The sequence below is a fragment of the Calliphora vicina genome, chromosome 4 (genome assembly GCF_958450345.1).
Source record: "Calliphora vicina chromosome 4, idCalVici1.1, whole genome shotgun sequence".
NCBI lineage: Eukaryota > Metazoa > Arthropoda > Insecta > Diptera > Calliphoridae > Calliphora > Calliphora vicina.
In genome coordinates this window covers 71,341,184-71,367,408 of record NC_088783.1, presented here as the reverse complement: position 1 = coordinate 71,367,408, position 26,225 = coordinate 71,341,184, and positions in this window count along the sequence as shown.

Genomic DNA, 26,225 nt, shown 5'->3' with positions numbered 1-26,225 from the left:
ACACAAAGAAAAAATAAAATATTTAATTTTTTCAAGTAGAGTTAAAGCTGTTTATTCCGGATAGTTCCGGTGTAAAACTATATTTGAGTTAATCTTTCAAGTATTCACTTCAAGGTAAATCAAAAACATCTTGCGCATTCTTGCGACCGCCATAATTTTTTTCACTTTTCCAGTATGACTTCTACTTTTTCACAAAAGAAAATTTTTGAAGAATGGGTAAAAACTCCCAAAATACATTGCGAAAAAAAAGTTGGTTTTTTATAATCGTTTATATATTTGAACTCATTTTTTATATGATTCATAAGTGAGAAGTGAACCCAACGTGATTTATTAATTTTGTCCAGTTAGATTTGCGATCTACCACACGTTTCTAATAGTAACATCTCAATTTACGGTAACTTTTTCTATTTGAATCAATAAATTTCATCACTTTTAAAGATGCCCAAGGGAACTTTTTTGTCCGATCAAGAAAAGATTCACGACCAATGATGTTCCAATAGAGAAACTGGACGTAAAATCGATCGTTCGGAAAGTGTGGTGCAAAATTTCTGGAAGAAAGGTCAAAATTATGGAGTTCGCAAACCTACAAAGGGAAATACAGAACTAACGAGAAGACAATGTAATCTAATAAAACAAGAAGTAACCCGCAACAAATTGAATTCCACACAAACAAAGAACAAATTGAATTTTCCAATGGCTTCCAAACACGTTCCACACATTTTACGAAACGATGAAAACATAAAATGAAAAAAGCCGAAATGTAAACCAATGCTAAAAAAGTACCATAAAGAAAATCGTCTAAAATTCGCAAGAAAATATATGAAATGGACAGATGAGTGGAAAAAAGTAATTTTCTCTGACGAACAAAAATTAAATTTAGATGGTCCTGACTCATACTCATGCTATTGGCACGATTTGAGATCAAAAGATGTTCGGCTGTCAAAACGTAATTTCGGTGTTGGAAAAAAGAAAAAAATCTTAAAAAAATCCTCATCCATTCAAATGTTACAGATTTTTGATTCGAAAATTACCAAAATGTTCCAATATGCAGCTGGACAATAAGTTTATTCTACAAAAATTATCTACTCAACATGCCCTTTTAAAATTTTAAGTGTAATTACAATAAAGGCTTCATAAATGTCAAGTCATGTTCTATCGAAGAAAGAATACTCAATCGTATATCTGAAGATGATTGAACTAATAGTTTCGAAGAATTACTTATGAATTTATTTCAGACAGGATGATCATTTAAACACATTGTTAGTACACTTCTGATTTATAAAACAGAGACAAATGTATTAATGTGGCCATCGAGGCTCCACGTGCATTTTCCTAGTTTTCGTTCGTTTCAGGTTTAGGACTTAACATATCACCAGAAATTTAATATAATGGCGCCAAATGAACGAGCTGGTCAATTAAATGGTCCATTTCTTAAGATTATTCGTTCCTCTAAGTGAATTAATTGTATCACGCAATGTATTACATTTGGCACCATCCTACTGAAACCATATGCTTGTAATACTAATGCCTTCTAATTGAGGCAACATGTCTCAGTACCGCTCACCGTTTACTGTAATATTCTGTTTCAATATTTCCACAGGCCCATAAAGCGCACAAAAGAGTGCAATATGTTTGAAGAACGGTGCTTTGAACTGGCATATTTTTGATTTTAATTGACATATTGACTTGAAATTTTTTTGTAAGTCCAAACATTAACGTATCTAAACAAAAAAAGTTAGTTCGGAATACTGCGGAACAAATTGTTCCTAATATTAGTAAGCAAATAAAATTTGGATACAAATTTTAGTTTTAGAAACTCAATAAATATGTAATAAAATCTTTATTTATTAACCAAACTCAATTAGATTTTCAACGTTTTTTAAATTTGTCATTCTACAAAAGCGTCTGTCAAAAAAGAGTATGAGAGTACAGTAACCAATGAATATAATCTCATCTGTTTTTCCATGAGGTCTTCCGGTAGCCAGTTCAACATATACATTTAGTGAATACCCTTATTAAACAAACTACATATGTATAGTTTAAAGTATATTTGTATAGGAAAATAGGTGTGTGCAATTGTAAGTATGTATTTTTTTTCAACAATATAAAAATACTCATACATACTAAGATATCAGTATAATATTACATTTTATTTTTGTTCTTATAGAATTTCATAGCTTAAAAATCACTTTATAGGATTTTACGATAATTCTTCTTTAGTTTTTGGTCATAAAATTTTATTTCCGGACACAGTATGACATAAAAACACAAGCTTATACAAACGTGCATAGAAAAAAAAGGCTACGTACTCATATGAAAGTATGTCTGATTGTATATGCACTTGGCTATGTAATCGTAAACGTTAAAAATAGAAGGCATATAAGCATGTGGAAAACTGCATGTAGTATGTTGTTTCAAAGAATATAGCTTTGTATTTGGAGAATTTCAGTAAAAAGAGGAAAGTATCCTTAAATACAAGCTATTGAATTTTAAAGACATGGTACATATGAATGTATGAGTACGAACATATTGCCAATTTGTTTGAGTTCTCATGAAAACAAAAAAAAAATAGTGACATAATCAAAGCACATTCTCATTTTATGTCCTCTTTTGCTGAAAATCCCAAATTAGATTTTAGTAGAACATCTCCTGCAAAACTACACATTATTATTAGAAGTTTTTAAGGTTTGTTTTTGTTAGTTTCTGACCAATTAAATTACTTTCTTTGCTTATTTTGTTTTTTAAGTGCAATTGAATTCTCTATTACACTAATGGTGTCCAACTGTGCCATTAGGAAGTAGTCGTAAAATGAAATGTAATTTATTTTAGAGTTGCAACAACTTGTGGCTTGTATGGTGACATAAATTCAATTTGCTGGCTCAAGGATGAGAATGTTATCATTTAATTTAAGTAATTTTTAATTTGTTTCAGCATTTGTGTGACGAAATATTCTTTTAATAAATACCCGTGTTTGAAAAATTATTGTTGTAACTTTAGAATCACATATTTGTTTATGCAGTAGAATATCTTAACAAAAGTCTTCATATTAATGACTCTGAAATATCAGATATCACTTTTAAGTGTATCATCTGTGTAAAGTAGAGTGCACTTTATTTGCATGTTTTCAATTCTGCCAAGGTCTAAAATTATTCTCTGTCATTTGAAAATCAAATGTTGAAAATTTGAGGAACATCAGATTGAATCCAGGTCAACCTTTTTGGGGGAAATAAAGTAAAATTTATTTTTTTTTTCTTTTTATATCCTTCACCTTCGTGAAAAGGGTATATATAAGTCTGTCATTCCGTTTGCAATTTCCACAATATAATTTTCCGACTCTATAAAATATATATATTCTGGATCCTTATAGATAGAGGAGTCGATGTCCGTCTGTCTGTCTGACCGTCTGTCCGTCTATCTGTTGAAAAACGGGTAAATTCGGTAACCTTATATCTTCAAAACAAATATAGATACAAAAAAACTTGAAATTGCATGTAACTCCATTTAAAAAATAAGCTGACAGGTGTTTCGTACTTTTTTAAAATTCGAACCTTTTGGGGGAGAAAACGGGTAAAAACTATATTTTGGTACTTTTTTGGCACCCTATGAATCTTTTAAACCAATAAACATAGAAACAAATTTTAAATCGTATTCTTTACCTATCAAAAAAATAAAAATATGGGTTTGGTACTTTTTGGAAATTCGAACCCCTAAGGGATAAAAATTGTGTTTATTTGTGGTACTTTTTCATAAAATATGTTTTTCTATAATTTGACATAGAAATACGAATATTTTATTATGAGCTCCCACCACGATACAGAATCTTATTTGAATATAATTTTACCACTGCAAGTACCAAAAAAGGGATAAAATAAAACATTTTATTTGAAATTATTAAGTCAATTTTGATAATTTTTTTAACATTGGTTCCTGGATTCATAAAAAAATTAACTAACAGGGTGTTATTTGGAACTCGAGTGCCAAGGAGTATATTGGGCCAATTCCGGGTACACAGTTTGGTACTTTTTTTTAAAACATACTTTTTCTTGGGCACATTAACACAGATTATGTCTATAGCATAAACAATTTTAATAAAATGGAATATTTTTAAATTTCAAACTTGTGGGGGTGTTCAAGGAGAAAAGGGAAATTGGTACTTTTCCCATAATCGTGCTTTTTTAATATTTTAAATTATTTCACTTATCGACATTTAAGTTTGCTGATATGTATCTGAGTGAAGTTAGTGTTGGGAATAGGGGATAATATTTAGGTACCAAAATGCGAGAACTGAACTATAGGTACTTTTTTATTCTTCTAATGGTACTTTTTGATTTTTCTATAATAATGGACCTAGAAATATGAAATTAAGCATTTGTGGTCCTAAGTGCTTATATGGATCCGAGTGAGTGGGAAACTACAAGTGTGGGCTTTTTGGTACTTTTTCTATATTCTAATGGTAATTTTTGAATTCTCTGTAATAATGGACATAGTAATATGAAATTAAGCGTATATTGTCCTAAGTGAGTGAGAATTCTATGGGAAGACTTCTTGGTAGTTTTTCTTTATTCTAATGGTACTTTTTTGAATTTTCTATAACAATAAACTTAGAAAAATGAAATTAAGCATATACGGTCATAACTGAGTCAGAATCTTGGGGTAGACTTTTTGGTACTTTTACTTTATTGTAATGATACTTTTTTGAATTTTTTATAACAATGAACTTAGAATCATGGAATTAAGCTTATATGGACTAGAGTGAGTGAGAATCCACACGAGGCTGCTTTTTGGTACTTTTTCTACATTCTAATGGTACTTTTTGAATTTTCTGTAATAATGGACATAGAAATATTAAATTAAGCGTATATTGTCGTAAGTGAGTGAAAATTCAAGGGGATTCTTCATGGTACTTTTTCTTTATTCCAATTGTACTTTTTTGAATTTTCTTTATTCTAATTATAATTTCTGAATTTTCTATAGCAATTGACCTAGAAACATGAAATTTAGCTTTATGGTCATGAGCAGTGTTGCCAGGAGCTGGCGAAAAAAAAGCTATATTGGCTTCAAAAAAAGGCCAGAAAAAGCTAAAACGCTTTAGAATAAAAACCAAAAAAAAAACTAAAATATTATAAATTAAGAATTTTGGTTTATATTTATTTTTAAATAAAAGATTAGAAAATATGTTCATAAAATTCATCTGCTTTACTTAAAGGAAGTACTAAAAAGTTAAATACTAGATTAACCATGTCAGAAAATGGACATTGTTGGTTCTATATTTGTCCATTTGTAGTTTAATATATTCTGCCCCTGAGCCTTAAGCTTCGTAATTTTATTAGCACTTTAATTTTTCACTATCAATATGACATAATATATTTTTTTTGGTTTTACTACTTTATTATCAACGGGAAAAAATTGATTTTGCGTAGAGATTTCATATGGTAATCTTTGTCGCAATTGCTCAATTAGTTTAATTTGTCGTATTATTTTTGTCATAATCTTCACTAATTAAAACGTTCTTTATTTTATCTCTCATTCATCAAACTAGTATGAAAAATGTGTCAAAAACATTAAACAATTTTCAATTGGCGACGATAATGGATCAAATTCCTTGAATTTTAAATCAGAAAACAGCAAATGATTTATTTACTTTTTGTACTTTGTGCAATACTGGTTTTAAAAAAAGATGGTACTTCAAATTATAATCAGTGTATTAATTACTTAAAAGCTTGGCTTTTTAGAATTGCTGGTTTGACGAAATTAAAACAAAATGGGTTTTAACTCGAAGCATAGATCCAGAAGACGTTTAACGGCTATTGATCGCCATCGAGTATCACAAGCCTTCAAGAGTTTGTGGGGCTCTTGTCCATTATATAATGATGAATATAATGTGTAATAACAATTTTGTCTTGAAAGAGAATTTGCTAGACATTTAAGCTTTCAGATATAAAATACTCTATTTCATTTTGAACCACTTGATATTGGCAATTGTTATTTGTTCTTTTAATACTGCACAATTCTTGAGTATGTTGAAAAGCTAAATGAAAATCAGTAATGAATTAAAATGAAAATGGTTCACAAATATAAATTTAGCCTTTTTATTTACTCTTTAGTCTCGAAATTTTTAGCCTTTTTTAATTTCAAAAAAGGCTATTTTGAAATTAAGAAAAGGCTAGAAAAAAGCCACGAAGCTAAAACCAAAATTTCGAGGCTAAAGAGTAAATAAAAAGGCTAAATTTAGCCTCAAAAAGGCTAAACTGGCAACACTGGCCATGAGTGAGAATTCAAGGGGGAGATATTTGCTGCATTTTCTTTATTCGAATGGTACTTTTTGCATTCTCTTTGAATGAACATAAAAACATGAAATAAATCTTATATGGACCTAAGCGAATAGAAATCTACAAGTGGGGACTTTATTGTAATTTTTGATTATTCTGCAAAATTAAATAAATAGGAATCAGAGGAATAGGACGATTAAATATTTCGAAAATTATGTACAAACGTTATTTGCTAATTAAATAATTTGATAATTTAAGATTTTTCATGCTACATAAGTAGCATGAAAAACATTTATGAATTGTACATTGATATACTTTTATTTTGATATCAAAATATATGCTAACGAAGTAGCGGGTAATATGCTAATACTACATGTAGACAATATGGATATATAATGATAGATATTTCAAAGACCTTTGCAACGACGTATATATGAACATAGTAAGTTGGACCTACAATGGGACAAAATCGAAATAAAAAACTTTTAACCCGAATTTTTTTTTTCACCAAAAAAAAATTTAAAAAACAAAATTTTTTTTTTAAATTTAAAAAAAATTAAAATTTTAAAAATTAAAATAATTCGAAAAAAAAAGTTTTTCTAAAAAACAAGTTTGTAAAAAAAATTTTGTTTATCTAAAAATATTTAAAATTTGTATTTTGAAGTATAATTTGGTGAAGGGTATATAAGATTCGGCACAGCCTCTTACTTTTCGGGTTTGATGGAGGAAATCTACTTCCTCCCTGAATAGGCAATTGCTCTATGGAACGAATTCGTCCATGGATTGAATCGGAACTCGGCCGATAATGGGGTAACTTATGTGGGCTACATCAGAACAAACGATTCATTACTCTGTCTAGCCACTTGAAACTACTTACACCCCTATTTATGGGACATTGTAGTTTTAGATACCACCAATTTTTGTTGGACAAAGTGGCCGCAAAACAGGGCAGATTTTGGCGATGAACATTGAGGCTTATGAATGAGCATTTAATTTGTTTCTATCCAATTTTGAAGTAGCGTAGGGTGAAATGGTATAATGTTCGTGTTTTTAGTTAAAAAAGGGAAACAATAAAAAATCGTAAGAATGAGTAACTTCCTTCTATCCCCTTCTTCTCATCACTTACACAAACTCATTTCTTCTCATTTAAATACATAAACTACATGATATGTTAATATTTCCTAAACATTTTCCAACATTTCCTTATTGTGGTTTCCCTGAAACCAATTTCATTGTTTAAATTCAACCAACTAGAATTTAATAATTAACTATTGCCAACACTTCACTTTTAAAAGTCACCGGATGTCAATTAAATCACCGAAAATCCTCTTTGAGCAAAATTTAACTTTTTCAAATGGCATTTTATGCTAATTAGTTTTGTTGTTAGGAAATAATGTCTACACAAAATGTTATGAAAGTGTTAAAGCATTGGAAAGTTTTAAGGCACAAAGCAAATGACAAGCAACACAAGAGAACGAGGCAGGCAGATAGATAGACAGAAATTTTAATTTATTCACAAACCTGTTTGTAGTTCAAAGTATTGTATATTCGAATGTGGGTTTATTTAAAATGTGTCACCATAAAGTGAAAAGATAATTGCTGAAATTTTAATAAAAAAAAAAACACCAAAATGTTTATATTTACCAAATTTCATTTAAGTTGAATAAAAAGAAAACTAAACAAGTATTCGAAATGTAGTTGAAAAATACATATATCTTACTTGGAAAATTTTCATTGAAACTTAGTACAGATATTAGTTGAATTTAGTTTGAGGAAATAGCTATTATGCAGACTGCATAGTCTGTTTAATATTATGCATATTCTGGTTTTAATTGAAAAATATTGCTGAAGATAGACAGTTGTATTTAACGTCTAACAATGCTAATTATACCGTACATCACCATCGAGAGGAGGATATTCTAGCCAAATAATCTTATAAAATATGTAGCCATGATCGATCCATTGATATAAAATGTATCTCAAATAATATATGCACAAAAATCAAGCTACTAAACTTGTATGTAAGCGGTCCATAATTTGCTAATAATGGTACTCGGTGTAGGGTATTATGTTGTCGGGCTTGACCGATTATACTTTCTTACTTGTTTTGTGCGTATTTATTATTCCATACACTGTTAAACGCACAACCTTATTTCGAATTCTTTATCTCCATACACCTGCAGTGTTTACTGGAAACCAAATTATGCAAAATACTTTACTTCCGCAAAAAAAATGTCATTATTATTCACTTGCATACGCATGAATTTAATAACTTTTACATGAGTTTATATAAATCGCGATTATAAAAAGGACTAGAGAGATTTGTTCTAAAATATATGTGTAAAAGGGATTTAGTCAAATATTACATATTGTCTAAATAATTGTTAATATCGTAGCACTGACCACACAACGCCGCATCATTTGAGAGTTTTACTGCACTAACTATATGAGTAATAACAATGCAATAACACTGTATAATTGATGTATATTAGAAACGTTAGCTTTTAGAGTAGTAAAGATTTGGAACGCACCAATGTTTTTGATCTCTCCTCCACTGCTGTTAACTCAATTGCTGTCGAATTGGGCAATGCGAAAATTAATATATGTTTTTATGAAGTGGCTAGCTGAAACCGGTACGCTGGCCCTTAGAAAACTACTGTTTTATAACTATTGCTTCTTGATCTCGATTTTAATATACAGTATCAGACAAAACTAAATCATGGACTTGTCCGACCTAAATTCGCACACGAAACACTTATTATCTGTAGCCAGATGATGGCGGATGAGGCGGTCATATGACAAAGAAACGAGTGTATTTAAGGCAACAGATGATAGAAAATGTTTATTTTCTGTGGAGTAAAAATATATAAATTATTTGGTGTGCCAACTTAGGAGCAAGCCACGAGAAATGTAAGCCAGCCAGCAAATGGTAAGTTGTTGGAAATCATCGGTATGTGTGGAATCAGTACGCCAGTGGCAGAACAACTTTACCGTTCGAACACCACATTCCCAGGGATTCTTTAGGGAACTTCAAAATTATGCAATGTAAGCAAAGTTGGTTTATTGCATGAGTTGTACTTTCGGATATTTTGAAGGAAGTGCTTGGAAATTGGAGTGGCTCTGGCAATGTAACTTAGAAGCGGCTCAATAGTTGTTGGCAGAACAACTTTACCGTTCGTACACCATATCCCCAGGGATTCTTTAGGAAACTTCAAAATGATGCAATGTAAGCAAAGTTGGTTCATTGCATCTTTGTGATTCCTGTGATCATCATCCTTATTGCAAATGCCGCCAACTTTGAATCGATTCTTTCTCTTTATCGAGCCATTTGGGAGCGATTGGCTTCTAGTCTTTGGATATGCTGTTGGGGTGTCTCTGTAGTTCTCGACGAGGATGCACCTCAACGCATTTGCTGCATCCATGATTGGCGTTCTCTTTCTATTTCCGCATCTCTAGATGTAGATGGCTAATCCCAATTTTCTTGAAGACATGACTCGCGTTCCGTAGCTTGTTAGAATTAATTTAAATTAAGTAAAGACTCACGCTTTGGTATCGCAGCCCAGGATAATATCGTCAGAAGCTCCAACAGAGGACATTAGAGCACTCACTTCGACTGGAGGAGCTGTCTTTTCATGTGCCATGTAGCTTGCGGTAATCATAAAGCTCATGCTGTAATGTAACTCGACCTTTGCTACTATTAGATCCGCTGAGTTAAGCTAAGCTGCGTACAAAGAAAAATGTTAAAAGATTTTTTGTTAATAATACATGATCTGGGCCTTTTATTGTTTCTTATATAGAGCATATTATATGCTGAGGTCGGGAACCCCTTCACATCCGAGTCTGAAGCCCAGGGTTCTTGAAGCAAGCCAATATATAGGTCCTCTTCGGCTAAGAGAACCACAAGGTTACCTGTAGCACATTTCGAGTCCTGCAGATTTATCTGCACTATTTTAAACGTCATTGTCAATATTAGGGGTTGGCGTTTCGTAGATGCATCTCTGTGAGCTTCAACCTCATCAGCTTCACCACTCCCCGTACCCTAGAGCCAGAACACCTTCGACTTATCGTCCCTCATTCCAAAGAACAGCTAAACAATCGAATTCTCAATATCGACTGAGCTAGATTCATTGTTGGCGAGAATTAGGCATGTGTGGACATCGTCCTGTTCAATGCGGATTATAGACCAGTCATCCATGTGAATGTTGGAGTTTTGCAGCTTCAAACACTCCAACATCTTATGCGCATCTGTTGTTAACTTTGGTAGCCATATACGTGCACGCGGGCGGTCTCAAAGGAATTTCGTGTGCAGGGTTCAGTTTAGGACTTAAATCATCACATGCACCACTGATATTTACGATGCATTTGCCAAGAAAGTCCTTTGAGAACTCCAAGCATTTGATCAGTAGCCCCGGTGAATTTAAGCAGAGTCAAAACGAGGTGACGTACTAGTCCTTTTAGCGAGCAAGAATTCCATAACAAGCTCAGTTAATTTAGAGTCGAGCTTTTAATTTGTGGATGAGCTTTTTGTTTCCAAATGACCTGAAATAAAAGATTTCGGTCAGATGGTTGAATGCATTGCAAATACATTTTCAACGAATGACTTTTTGGAGTCAATATTCCACCACTCTTCCACACACATCGGGACATGGGTAATTTGGGGTTAAATATTTTTTGAGCATGCAAAGGTCAATGAAACTTCACAAGAATTCTAACGGAATGCAGGTGAAAATTTATGTTATTTCGCAACATGCCTATACTTCTGATGAAGTACTACTATCCTTATCTTCTGCCACTCAGTTGGATAGGAAATATCGGTGAGGCTGAAAGAAAAATGTGTAATGTTTTTGAACAGGTCATGCTAAGAATCTAGAAAGGAGGTCAGTGAATAACTTTAAAACAGAGGCAGTTGGTTTTTATTTGACAACGAATTTATTCTACAGTTGGGACTAGACTATAAGAACAGTATCGATATAGTGACATTTAATACAACTGGTTCGAGGATGGTATAGAAGACTGATCCCACTACTTTTGTTTAGATCATAATGATCAAGTGATAGCATACAATGCTATCACCGACATTCGATATTATATCGATTTCAATTGTTTGGGCGTAGATTTCCACAAATTTTCTACTATTTATTTCATAATCCTTCAACTAAATCTAGGCCGACCACGTTTTTTGTTACTCTCTGTACAATTTTGTTGTGCATAATGATGCAATAACATTAATGAGCGTGTAGACAGAGAGATTCATTTGAATGTTAATATAAACATGCTGTAAAAAATTTCGTTTTGCAAAGGATATGAGCTGAAAAAATAAATATAAAAAGTTGCTTACAACATGTAGCAAGAGTATGACAAAGTGCAAAAATTTTAATGTTAAGTGTTATTATTGTTTGTTTACTCATATACAAAAATGTTTAGTACATATATTTATATGAATATGTTTGTAAAAATGTTATCATTTATATCTACACACATATGTTTACTTAAATATCTATGTAGGTATTTTTTTCAAACAAAAAATATGACCAATTCTGGAAAATATAACATGATATCTAAAGGTTAGCATTCCATTAAAGTTATTCAAATTCTTATCTTCAAAAAGTAACAAATTATGGAGAAGGCTGTTTATTTATTAATTAATTACTATATAGATACTAAATTTTTTCCCTGAATAGGGCTGAATAATTTGCCTAACACAACGTAACAATAGAAGCTAAAAGAAAGAATAAAGTGAAAAAGGTATGAAATAAATGAGCGAATGAACGGCAACAACACAAATACTGAATAAACATAATGAAACACCTGAGTAAGCAGTACATACATACATGCATTAACATACACAATCACCTGCCAACTTACACATATGTATGGTTATTAGGATGGCCCCGTTTGTGTGGAGATAAAATAAGTTGTAAGATGTTCCTAACTATAATGATTGCTTAGTTTGTTTAAGGAGACCTTTAGTACCGGTGCACAGTGGTCGGTGCTATATGGAGTCGGCGGCCAAAAATACTTCCAGTGTAGGTATCAATTTGTAATTTCGGTCACGGCTTTATAAATATGTCAGAACTGTTTAATGATAAAATGGGAGTGGTTGATGACTCATACCCACCCCCTACCATACCTTAGCATCCAAATTCACCACAACGCTCAGTGTGAGGTTATGACATTCTAGTTAATCAAAATTCCATATCTCGGTAATAAATAATAGTACATTTATAATTTTTGGTACAATATATAATAAGGATATTACACAATTTTTTTTTCATAAATGGGCGTAATTGTACAACTGCCACACCCACTCCCCATATAAGTGAAACTATAAACTTTTTAAAATTGATAAAAAATTAAAAATCAATAAGAATTCTTACTAAAAAAATTGCAAACTAAATCTGGGTGTGGTCCGCCCGTTCATGTGAGTTTAATAAAATCGACTTCTTTTAGGCAAGCCAATCAGAATATGTATTTTGAACTTTTGTTTTTATAAGATTGCATTTTTGCCAAAATTTTAAAATTTTTTTGCAATTATAATTTAAGCGTGTTTCTAAATTACTTTCTTCAAATGTGTAACCCTCATTTTTAATACAGTTTTTCACGACATCCTTCACTTTTCGAGCTTTTTCAGCATTTTTAGCACCAAATATCAAAAATATGTGAGCGCGAAAGTTTGCAATTATAAGATGTGACTATTGCAAAAACAATTTATAATAAGGACCAAATTCATAAAGTGAAAATATTAAAAGTCCGTGGAAAAGAAAAAAAAAACAAACACAATTCTTTACATGCATAACAATAACAAAGCAACGCGAACATAAACTAACAAAACACCTCACAAAAATTCAAAGTTGGACATCGAAAACAACGGGGCCGCTTTGGTGTATGGGACGTAAATCAAAGAGATGCAAAAGGATGCAGCTGAAATTTCCAATTTTAGAATCTTGGAATATTAACTAATAAACCAGAAAAAATCCCATTGGAGACATCAGGGGGAAACACAACTAAAACTCTAGTTGAAATTGAAATATATTGTCGAACGAACACTAAAAAAGACACTGGGCAAATATTAATTTTATAAAAAATACACAAGATGCTAAACACATTGTAATTATCTTAAAATTAAGTTAATACCTTCAAATTCAATATTCATTTTGATTTATTTCAAAAAAAAACATATTTTTATATGGTTTTAATTAATTTAAAGTTGCGCTTAATTTTCCACTTTTTCACTCTGCAAAAACCAACTGTCAACATGCTCTCACTTTTGAAGCTATTCCTGAAGAGTATAGTTGGAATAAAACAAAGACAACTATAAATTTTAAAACCTTGTTTTTATAAGAAATAGTGATGACACATTTGGTGACAAACTTTTCACTTGTTTTTTATTTTTGGCCTATGGGATCGACCAGTGTGCGGTGTCGGTATTTCGTGAGCTGGTCAAATGATAACAAGTAAGAGTGTTATATTCAGATTTGCCGAATCTTGTTTTTGAAAGGAATTTTTTTGATTAAGTGTCAAATTAACCTCTAAAGAGAGGAGCTAGTGGATTAAGATCTTCCGTAAAAATGATCACCATAAAATTCAACTATATAACTCTAACAATAACAATTCTCTCAGACATTAACTTACAACATTTTTATACCCTTCGCCATGAATGACAAGGGTATATATAAGTTTGTCATTCCGTTAGATATTTCTACATTTCTCATTTGCGACCCCACAAAGTATATATATTCTGGACCGTTATAGATAGCGAAGTCGATATTGCCATATCCGTCTGTCCATCTGTATGTTGAAATCAAATTACCGTAGCCCCCAAATAACTTACATACATGATTCATATATCAATATATCGGGAATTCTTTCGGCTCGGTTGCTATTTAAAATCGACAAAATCGGCTGAAATATAAGGAAAAAAATTTTTGCCCTATTTCTGTATATCTGGATTACTAAGTCATTAATATAGACAATATGGATATCTAATGATAGATATTTCAAAGTCCATTGCATCGATGTATATAAGGCTATAGTAAGTTGCACCGACAATGGGTCGAAATCGGGTAAAATATTTTATAAACCGATTTTTTTTTTTCATCAAAAAATTTTTTTTCTCGTAAATTATTTTTACAAAAAATTTTTTTTTTAAAAACTTAAAAAAAAATTAAAAAAAAAATTGGAAAAAACTTTTTAAACTACGTTGGCGGTCGGAAGTAGTAAACATTTGTAGTAAACACATATTTGTATGGAAAACTATGTCAACATATGAAAAAAACACTAGTACGCACTACCGAGTGCTATTTCAGTAGTCAGAGCAGTTGGAGCATGGCTTAATACCCTTGGATTTTCAGAGTGATGTTATATTGGTGACATGAAGAGCTCATCTGCAAGGCTTCGCGGGAACTTTCGTCGTTTGTCTGTTTGATGGATGTGGTCGTTGTTTTCCAAATATATAACGAATACGGCTAGAGCGCTTATATCTAGCAAGTTAAAAAACATTTCCAAAAACCAATACAAATTTTTGCTTTTAGTTGAATATGAGAAAACATTTTGTCCATCGCATCGACGCCTCCTTTGGCTGCGTTGTAGTCAAGGATATATTGTGGCTTGTTTTTCTTCTGGCGTACTGGAAAGTAGTACAACTGCTTTCCCCTTTTTTGTCGCGTAGGATACCAGCGCCGAGACCGAGATTTTTGGACATCAAATGCCTACACAGATTCAATGATGTGAAAAAATTGGCACATATTATGGTTCTTCCAGGGTAGAACAGTTTTTGCACGACACACTCTCATACATTGGAGGAGTGAGTGTCGTGCACGACTTGTATTTGAGCTTATTCGTGTATAAATCTTGAGAGAGGATAGACTTTTATGCCATACTTTGCAGGCTTGGATGGGATTTACTGTATAAATCTAGTTCTTGCGCTATACACAAATAGTTGTTCTACATCTGTATCTTCATCGCCTGATTTATAAACGCCTGCCCAAAATAGAAGCCAAATCAATGCTGTCAATTGTAAAGGTGCTGGCTTCTAAAAACATTTTGTTATTTTTTCTATTTAAAATTAACGGTTATAGTATGCAAATACAGCTATTAAACGTAACGAGATATGAATTGAAACCATGCGATATATTTTCACCACGGGCAAAATGTCAAAATAATTTTGTATTGATCTTATTGGCAAATAAGATTGTGTTGGTAGAATTCGATTATATTTCCAATTAAGCAATTTACCCAATGTTAAAACCTTGGTATAAAAGCGAAATTTTCCAAAGTGCGGTCTTTTATTTTAACCTCAATACTTGTAAAATATTGTTAAAAATCAAGATCAAGTTTGATATTGCTACAAGTTTACAAATTACATAAGTAATAGAATTGCTAAACAAAATTTGCTTTTAACCCCAAAAATTCTTTCAATTTAATAAGTGCTTAAATATAATATACCCCTGAGCACAATAAATAACACTTGCCTTAAAGTTTTGTAATTTTTGGAAATTTATATTGGTGCCAATCCAAGAAATGGTAATATAAAATATTTTCAAATACTCCAATTACTTATCTAATACATGTTAATTCTAACAGATTTGGCACCAATTTCGTAACAAACTCTATTTAAGAAATCAGTGGCAAAACCATAAGTAATTGGGCCTACTCGAAGGAAAATATTACACCAAATTCTGACATAAACTGCATTTTAAGAAACCAGTACAAGGCTAGTGAAATTCTAGACACCTCGACGACACATTTTGCATGCCAAACATTGTTATTTGAGAGTAAACAATTCAAATAAAATTCATCAGACTTTATTCATCTCGGATTACATCAGAATTAAACCACAGGAATCAGAACAAAACTCCAGTATCAACTTATTCATTTCTTCAAGATACGCCTAAAATGCAAAAGGATTTTAAATCTACATAAAGCCAGAATCCGTAAACTTTCGCTGTTAAATTTGCATCCCAATATTTGTCTACAACAAACTTTCTTTCTAAATTAAGTATAAACATTCAAACCACATTGTTGTAATAATTTATATCATGCGATTTTTTTTTCCTCTTTGAGATATAGTAATATTTTTTTTGTCACACGTAAATATTGCAGATAATACGCACATTTGACGAAATAAGAAAAAAAAAGGCCAATTAACAATTTATAAAAAGAGATCGATCGTAATCACACATCATTGTAATAATCAATAATTGTCTCCCTCCAGCTTATAGACTTTACATTGCTGAATGATCATTCAACGGTGGACCTTTTGAGAAATGAGTAAGTCAAAGAACAAGAAAAAAAAATTCTTTAGTAATCTTTAAAACGCTATTCTAATTACACCGAAATTGGTATTTAATAAATAAAAAAAAAAAATAATTGAATTTTGTGAAACATTAATTATGTTAAAAAAGGATTTACAGTGAAAAAAAAAGAAATTAAATAGTGTAGTGAAGATTATTAAAGAAATTATTATAAAATAGATTATTATAATCTAAATTATTGCAAATGATGTGATGAAAAAAAGAAGTGTGTTAAATTTAAAGCAAAGATAATAGAAAAGAAAATGTGTAAGAAGAAGAGTGACAAAACAAAATCGATTAAAAGTGCATACAAATTTAATTTTTATTAATTGAAAAATTTACAAAAGGTATTTAAACCCCAATAATCATTTTTATTATTTTCTTTTATTAATTACCTAAAATTTATAAATTATTAAAACAAGTGGCTTAACAAAACAATCTCGTAAAATCTATTTTAAAATTTGTATTGGCAATCATAGCCCAAATTTAATTTTTTTGTTCATCTTTTTATTTTTCCTTCTTTCTCTACTTTTGTCAATGATCATCAACAAAGTTGAATGACCTAATTTTGAAATTTATATACATAGTATTTACTTTATTCGCCATACAGGGTGTTAAGATTAATTGTTAAATATTTTTATTGTTACTTAGTTGTTTTTTATTTTCAATTTGCATTTACTAGATTGATCTTTTAAATTAATAATTTTTTTTGTTATTTACTGAATGCATGTACTAAATTTGAATATGAAACATACATTTAAGAAAATACTATACATTTATTGAAAATATATATATAATTTATAATGGAATACTAAATTTTCGGATGTGATTTCTTTTGAAAAGATTAAGTAAGGTAAAGACAATTTAGCATGGGATTACCTAAAATAGAAATAAATAGGAATCTGATAATTCAGGTAGTCAATGGTTGGGTAAGGGCAAGCTTTTGTTCCAAAACATCTCGGAACAACATAATTGATTATCTCTTTGTAATACTACCGGTTTTTTTATAGTTTTGATTATTTTACCATCCCTTTTTAGCTTTTGAATCATATTTTTTTTTCTTTTTTCCCAATTTGCAATTTTGTATCTGCATGCAATTAAAATATCTATCTCTGTGTAGCCTTTTTTTTATCTACGTTAAGTTCACGTACCCGCCCGATAGCCGACGAGCCAGTGCCGGATTTTTATGCATGCTCGAACTTACCAAAACCATAAAATGTGTTCATTTTATCAGTTGTATGCTACACAATTCAATATTTGTCACTTTATTCCACACCCTCTACTTTGCGCTGCGGTTTTGTACATTCCGCTTTTGAAAGGTTTTCACGGCTTTTGCGTTAGTATCAATCAGAACTTGTTCGAGCATCAACATCAAATCAAATATGGCTGACTCGATGAGCTATTTGGTTGCCCGAGATGGGCGAACAGTGCCACTAAACACATTATGAGCACCGATTGGAATTGCTTGATTAGGCAGATTGGAAAGCCTGAGAGTATTGTCTTTTGAACCAACGCGCCAAGACGCTGTTCATAAACTGCCTCCTAATACTAAAAGACATGTTCGACATGACGAATTTCCAAAAAATTGAGTTGAGTAAAGTAGTGATGTGAATTTCCATTCATTTTATATGGTGTCTACATTTGTAGACTACGGGCCAGGAGATGATCATTTTTAAAAGCAGGGCCTGTGGGGAGCTGTAAATTATTTTTTTAACTTGTTAGTAGTCAAAACGGCTTAGAATTGATTTTTAGGAAGCTACTGAAAATTTCGGACCCTGTTGTTGTGGGAATTTTTTTTAGTTTATTTTTTTTTGCAAAATTGCTGCAAATGTAGACTACCGAGCACATAAGGTTAAGTAAAATTAAAAAACCAAATTGAAAACAATTTTTTTTTTAAATTTAAAAACAATTTTTTTTTATTTATTTTTTTTTTTAACAACCGGTTATAAATTCTACTTAAATTTCTACAATTTAAAAAAAAATTATTTTGTTTAAATAATAATATTTAAAAAAAAATTACTTTTAAGTATAATTTGGTGAAGGGTATATAAGATTCGGCACAGCCGAATATAACTCTCTTACTTGTTTTCATTAAGTGTAATGCTCCCTTCGATCAAGAAATTAAAACTTTGACCCACTGTAAAAAAAATTCAGACCAGCCGGACTATAAGTTTATTCTACAAAAATTATACACTCCACATGCACTTTCAGATTCCAATCAAAAAGTCTGAATTTGTTGGACGAGTTATTATAAGACAATTATGAATCTTCAAGTAATTTTCTATTTGGGGAACTTTTTTAGAGACTAGGCACAAATGTTGCCCGCTATTTGTCATTCAAAACAGTCTAATATCAGAGTATGGTAGAAAGGTACCATTCTCAATAAGCGAACATCTGGCAACACCGATTAACTTGAAAACATCTTCAGATTCCATACTTTACGGCACTAAAAACCCGAAGATCCACCGGAAAAAGGGTATATGGGTGCAGTAATCAATATGATCAAGAAGATTTTGAATAGGATCAGTAATTTTTCTTCTCAATACCCTTTCAAAGAGTATAAGGCTAGATGTCCTATAAATTGCCCCATAGAATAACACAGGCCTTTTGCAGACATACATTGCCGTCATGGAAATATATGCTCTTGCCGCAGTGTTGAGTTTCCAGAATGATTTCCTGTCGAGTATAATGCCCAAGTATTTTCCACCATCCGAGAGTGACAATTTTCTTACTTTAGGATTTGCAAAACTACTTAGAAAAAACTTGTGCAAAATTTTCTCAGGATTGCCGCATAATTAACATAACATATTTGGTATAGATTTTGGACTGTCAGCGTCATTGGTCCTTATTTCTTTTCAATCTGTTTCCCTTGCTATATATATGAAAAAAAGTAATGAAAACTTTAAAAAGAGACTCTCTCATGCTTTGATATAGCTCACCAAATACCAACTAACTGCAGGAAAAAATGTCGGAATCATAGAATATATTAAACATTAATTTTAGTTGGGAACACAACTTTTTATTTTGTGTTGCCCTAATGTTAGTATGTATTATGTATATACCTTTGTATGTACTTTTAAGTAGGAAGAAATATTAAATACAGTCTGCAAAAAAAATGAGTAATGAATTCACCAACCAGCCACTCAGACAATATGAAAAAGTTGAAGATGAAACAAAACTTGGAAAAAAATCAAAAAAGACTGACTCGACTACTTGCCTTTTGATATTTGGATACAGTGGGTGGTCATTTTATAAGAAAATATCTTAGAATTATAGGAAGGTAGTAAGAAAATAATTAAAAATAATACATAAATGTTCTCCTAATTGTTCGTTTCGTCAATACGTCAGAAAAATACTTCCTACACGTAGCTATGGTATAAATAATTTGTTACAAAATACAACTATTACTATAAGATATTTGGTAGAATATTTCGTTAGACATATAGAATTCTAAAGAGAAATTATTCAACCCAAAATTCGGCCCCTCATTTTGCACTTTAAAAAGTCTTAAAAAATCATTATCATTTCCTAAACATCCACTGTATGTTTATTTATTCATTTGCACAAAATAGCAAGACTTTATTAAAAATTAAAAACAAAAAACTGTTGTCAACATTTATGGGAATACCTTAGATTCATAATAACTTTGTTGTTTTTCATTTTGTTTGTCAGAAATAAGACAGATACTCTTTTGCTTTTCTATATTTATTTCAAAATCTCCATAGTGTATTTTTCATATACAATATAAAACAATTTTTCTTTCCTGGGTAAATAATGTTGCCAAATTTGTTTAAAAAGTCTATATTTTTTAATGAATTTTTCGAACAAATACTCATACTCACATAATAAAACTGGAAAAAGAACTCTGTCTACTATGGAATGAGAGACATACATTAGAGCACATATGGGTTACTTTTGACTTTAAGACTTTTATGTGGCCATATGGATACTTGTTGGTAGGAAAGCAATCTTTAAAGTTACTTCAAGTTGTTTGATATTCGGTCTATTCTAGTTCTGTTCTAGTTCTGTTCTAGTTCTGTTCTAGTTCTGTTCTAGTTCTGTTCTAGTTCTGTTCTAGTTCTGTTCTAGTTCTGTTCTAGTTCTGTTCTAGTTCTGTTCTGTTCTAGTTCTGTTCTAGTTCTGTTCTAGTTCTGTTCTAGTTCTATTCTAGTTCTATTCTAGTTCTATTCTAGTTCTGTTCTAGTTCTGTTCTAGTTCTGTTCTAGTTCTGTTCTAGTTCTGTTCTAGTTCTGTTCTAGTTCTGTTCTAGTTCTGTTCTAGTTCTGTTCTAGTTCTGTTCTAGTTCTGTTCTAGTTCTGTTCTAGTTCTGTTCTAGTTCTGTTCTAGTTCTGTTCTAGTTCTGTTCTAGTTCTGTTCTAGTTCTGTTCTAGTTTTGTTCTAGTTCTGTTCTAGTTCTGTTCTAGTTCTGTTCTAGTTCTGTTCTAGTTCTGTTCCAGTTCTGTTCCAGTTCTGTTCTAGTTCTGTTCTAGTTCTGTTCTAGTTCTGTTCTAGTTCTGTTCTAGTTCTGTTCTAGTTCTGTTCTAGTTCTGTTCTAGTTCTGTTCTAGTTCTGTTCTAGTTCTGTTCTAGTTCTGTTCTAGTTCTGTTCTAGTTCTGTTCTAGTTCTGTTCTAGTTCTGTTCTAGTTCTGTTCTAGTTCTGTTCTAGTTCTGTTCTAGTTCTGTTCTAGTTCTGTTCTAGTTCTGTTCTAGTTCTGTTCTAGTTCTGTTCTAGTTCTGTTCTAGTTCTGTTCTAGTTCTGTTCTAGTTCTGTTCTAGTTCTGTTCTAGTTCTGTTCTAGTTCTGTTCTAGGTCTGTTCTAGTTCTGTTCTAGTTCTGTTCTAGTTCTGTTCTAGTTCTGTTCTAGTTCTGTTCTAGTTCTGTTCTAGTTCTGTTCTAGTTCTGTTCTAGTTCTGTTCTAGTTCTGTTCTAGTTCTGTTCTAGTTCTGTTCTAGTTCTGTTCTAGTTCTGTTCTAGTTCTGTTCTAGTTCTGTTCTAGTTCTGTTCTAGTTCTGTTCTAGTTCTGTTCTAGTTCTGTTCTAGTTCTGTTCTAGTTCTGTTCTAGTTCTAGTTCTGTTCTAGTTCTGTTCTAGTTCTGTTCTAGTTCTGTTCTAGTTCTGTTCTAGTTCTGTTCTAGTTCTGTTCTAGTTCTGTTCTAGTTCTGTTCTAGTTCTGTTCTAGTTCTGTTCTAGTTCTGTTCTAGTTCTGTTCTAGTTCTGTTCTAGTTCTGTTCTAGTTCTGTTCTAGTTCTGTTCTAGTTCTGTTCTAGTTCTGTTCTAGTTCTGTTCTAGTTCTGTTCTAGTTCTGTTCTAGTTCTGTTCTAGTTCTGTTCTAGTTCTGTTCTAGTTCTGTTCTAGTTCTGTTCTAGTTCTGTTCTAGTTCTGTTCTAGTTCTGTTCTAGTTCTGTTCTAGTTCTGTTCTAGTTCTGTTCTAGTTCTGTTCTAGTTCTGTTCTAGTTCTGTTCTAGTTCTGTTCTAGTTCTGTTCTAGTTCTGTTCTAGTTCTGTTCTAGTTCTGTTCTAGTTCTGTTCTAGTTCTGTTCTAGTTCTGTTCTAGTTCTGTTCTAGTTCTGTTCTAGTTCTGTTCTAGTTCTGTTCTAGTTCTGTTCTAGTTCTGTTCTAGTTCTGTTCTAGTTCTGTTCTAGTTCTGTTCTAGTTCTGTTCTAGTTCTGTTCTGTTCTGTTCTAGTTCTGTTTATTACTTATTAAAAAACTTTTAAAATTTCCCTCGTACTTTCTGTCAGCCCATAATTTGTACTGTTTATGATAAATGTGTTAATTTATAATATTATTCTCCTTTTGTTTCCCAACTTTTAAATCTAAAAAGTAGACTCTCTCACATCCATCATTAACAACACCACCATCATCATTACCACACATTTTGTTTGAAGACTGAGGTATAAAACGAGTAAAGTAAATTAAACTGGAAGCATATGTCAAACAATAGAATGACTTTTAAAGCAAGAGGTTTGTCTTCAAGTAAATATTAAAGATAAATACACAGTTTGTTTTAATGACAGATACGTTACTTTTTCTTTATTGCAATATTTAACTTTTTAATGAGCAGCACACAACGACACATTTCACAATGGCAAGACATTTTTATTTCTGCAAAACGCAAACAAAAAATAAAATTAAAATTCAACTCTAAAAACCCATAAAGAAATGAATCAACTTTCATTAAGTTTGTCAACCAGACAGTCATACAATTAACCCTTTTTTGTTGTACCCTTCATCACGAGGGATATGGGTAAAAATTTCATCATTTCATTTGTTGTATTTGCAACCCCTTAAAATATATATTCTATATTCTTATCGATAAAGCGATGTCATCTCCGTCGAGTGAAGTCAATTTCCCAAAGCCCTCAAATAACTTACGAAATATCAGGAATATTCCCGGAAATGAAAATCGAACAAATTTAAGTTAAGTAAACTAAGGTTATTTATATTTGAAATTCATTATTGCCGAATGTAGCACTCTTACTTCTTTTTTTATATTTTATTGTTTTAGACTTCATTTCTTTCATTATTAAAGCAGCTTTTTATGCCGCATTGTTTAAGGTTTTATTTAGAATAAACCGCATACAAGTATAGTTAAGATTTTATTATTGTCATTGTTAAATAATGAACTCATACTCATGATGATACTCTCATAATGACGCAAATGGAAAAGACAAGTTTAACTTTTCAACTCATTACATATTTTTCGAGTTTGACAAAAGTTTGTCGTTGTATTCGAAAATATAAATTATATTCTTTTACTTAGATAATGAGTAGTTAAATAGACTGCCATAAAACTTTAATAGATAAATTAATGATTGTTAGGAAATGTTTAGTTGCGTTTTATTTAGATTTAAACTAGAAATATATAGATCAACTCAGGATATGTAGTATATATTTTATTTATACACATCCAACAAAATAAATTTATTAAAAGTTTTGCTATGATTGCGTAAACATGTGTTAAATATAGCACTAATATTTTACTAATTTACTATGCAAAAAATTCAATCATATCTGGAATGAATTTCTGAATTAAGAAAATATTTTCATAAACATGAAAATTTATTCATAAAACATTTTGAAACTAACCACTTAATTTGGTTAGGTTATAAAACATCTAACTATGGTTAGGTTATAAATTCTGATCAAATTTTGATACCCGAAAAGAATCATATATCGTCACTTAATTTGCACTTTTAGATATTGTCCTTAAAATGGTGTGAATAAAATTGTTTACTTCCAAAAGGTTAAAGGTCAAATTTCAGAGTATATATTTCAATGTAAAAAATATCAAAGATCGCGGTGTTAAAATTTCAAAACTCTCTACTATATTCGTGGAAAAAAAATTCGATGGAGACTCGACTAGTTCAGGAGTTATAAATTAAAACGTTATCATATAAATCCATATAAAATTTGTTCCCCCCAGCGTATGCCGCTCTTCGGCTTATATAAGACTTATTTTTGATGAATTTGGTTTGGATAGTATAACTAAGATATTTATGAGAGCTTAACTATTTTCAGATAGGGCAATCGCATTGGGGCTAAGAGAAATAATGGACCGATTCCAACTAAACTCAATAAGAGCTTGTACCAAATTTTGTCGAATTATCTTTGAAATTGGGACCTGTAGTTTGATTACAAGGTTTACGTGGACGGACCGACATAGCTAAATCGACTCAGAAAGTGATCCTAAGCAGATTGAAATACTTTAAGGTCTTTTGCACTTTACAATCATCAGCACTAACCCAATATATCCTCCCCACTATGGTGGTGTAGGGTATAAAAAGCCTTCCTTCAATATAAATCAGAATGACTCTCCCTCGAGGCATGACAGGAAGGACATTTCCAATATAAGAAAGCTAGTTTTAAGGCGCAACTGAGGTCGTAATGCAATAGGTTTTATGCCAACTGGTCCCATATGGACTGTTCCGTTCCTAATTCGTGCCCAGCTAATGTCCACGTTCTCAATGATACGTCCGAATGTTCAACCAGTAGAAGTAAAACATTTTCTTGGCCTGGACTTCGATGGTAAACCACCGTGTTTAGCTGTTTTTTTCTCCATTACCCCACTTGGGGGCATTTGGATTCCACAAAGCATCTCCATCTTATACGAATTGTTGAAGTAGTTGTTTTTCGCATATTTCCCATGTAGATTGCACTGTATCGTGCGTCTCCATGTACGATGTTGCTATTAAATCCATTGTTATTGTTTGTATCAGTTTAAACGGTTGTTGTTCCAGCTAAGTAGGAGATTAGTCTGCTGTATCGGGTCTTCGGATACATGTATGATGTTGTCATAAGGATTCAATCGATTGTTATTATTGCCTTGTGTCAGTTTCGTTAATCGGTTGTTGATCCAGCTAAGTAGATAATTGGTCTGCTGCAGCTGGTCTATGATAATGGTGATGCCATCTGTCATTGCCTAGAAACAACGCCCTCTGTGTATTTGGTGTAGTGGTGGGGAACCTTGCTGATCTTTGATTCCTACCTTTTTCTCCCAGGGGCTGGCGAGCTGCCTGACCTTTTCCATGATGTTATCCTCTTTTCCAGGTGGAGGAGTGGTCAAGGGGCTTCTTGGATGGATTGTTTAGAGGGAGGTTAATTTTAAAAACTCGAACATCATCGAACCTGGGGTGCTTGGTTTTGTAGGCAAGTACTTAACCATTACACCACCACTGTTTTAGCAGTTATAAAACTATATAACTTCCAAACATGTCATCACCCCAGAACAGCCAGGTTAGAATATCTCGTCATCTCATTAAGAGACTCAGGCATTCATAAATCTATATAGATATCGTGAACACAACAGAGCTAGGTTTAATCATTTACTTTAAAAACAGTGTGCCACCCAATTTATGGCCAAAATCTTAGTCTTGTTGGTTGAACATTAATCAATGCTCATAAGAATTTAAGTGAAACACCCAAAATGATAGTTAGATCACTATTTCCATATATTCGTTAATAAGCAGTAATAAATATGAGCGCCCGGATCAAAAAACGTATGCATCTTTTCGATAATCCCGCGGTAGATAGATTTATCCAAAAGAAAGGCTTATATTTTAAGGCCAATAATGAATCAATCCAATTTCATAGATTTATCCAAAAGAAAGGCTTATATTTTAAGGCCAATAATGAATCAATCCAATTTCATATACTCTGTTCTGAAGTGAAACGTAGCTCCGAGAGAGCAGGGCAAGGTCTGGACAATAAAACTTCCCAACCACTTTCTATAGTTTTTAACATGATTAAATATTACGGTTTCATCGTTGGCAGCATATTCTGGGCGTTTTTCTGAAAATGCCCAAAAAAAAAAAACATTGTTGTTTACACTATAGTGTTCATTAACTAAGTGAGAATTGAAAAAATTCCGGTTTTCTAGATTTCCTCCTTTAAGCCCGACTTTTCATTTGTGATCAACAGGTAACATTTGGTCAAAATTTAAACCCCCTAGGGTTTAGAGCCTAGAGGGAGGCTATATCGCACCTTGAACAGATAAATAGATATTGTCCATCATTCTGTCTGTTGCGTGGATGTGTTTAGATACTCCAATGTATGACAAGAAGCAAACAGCTCAAAGCTACACTGAAGTCATTTCAAAGACAGTGTTAATCTTAATATAATATTTATTTTACCAACAATGTACATACATATGTTCCAAGCAGAGAGT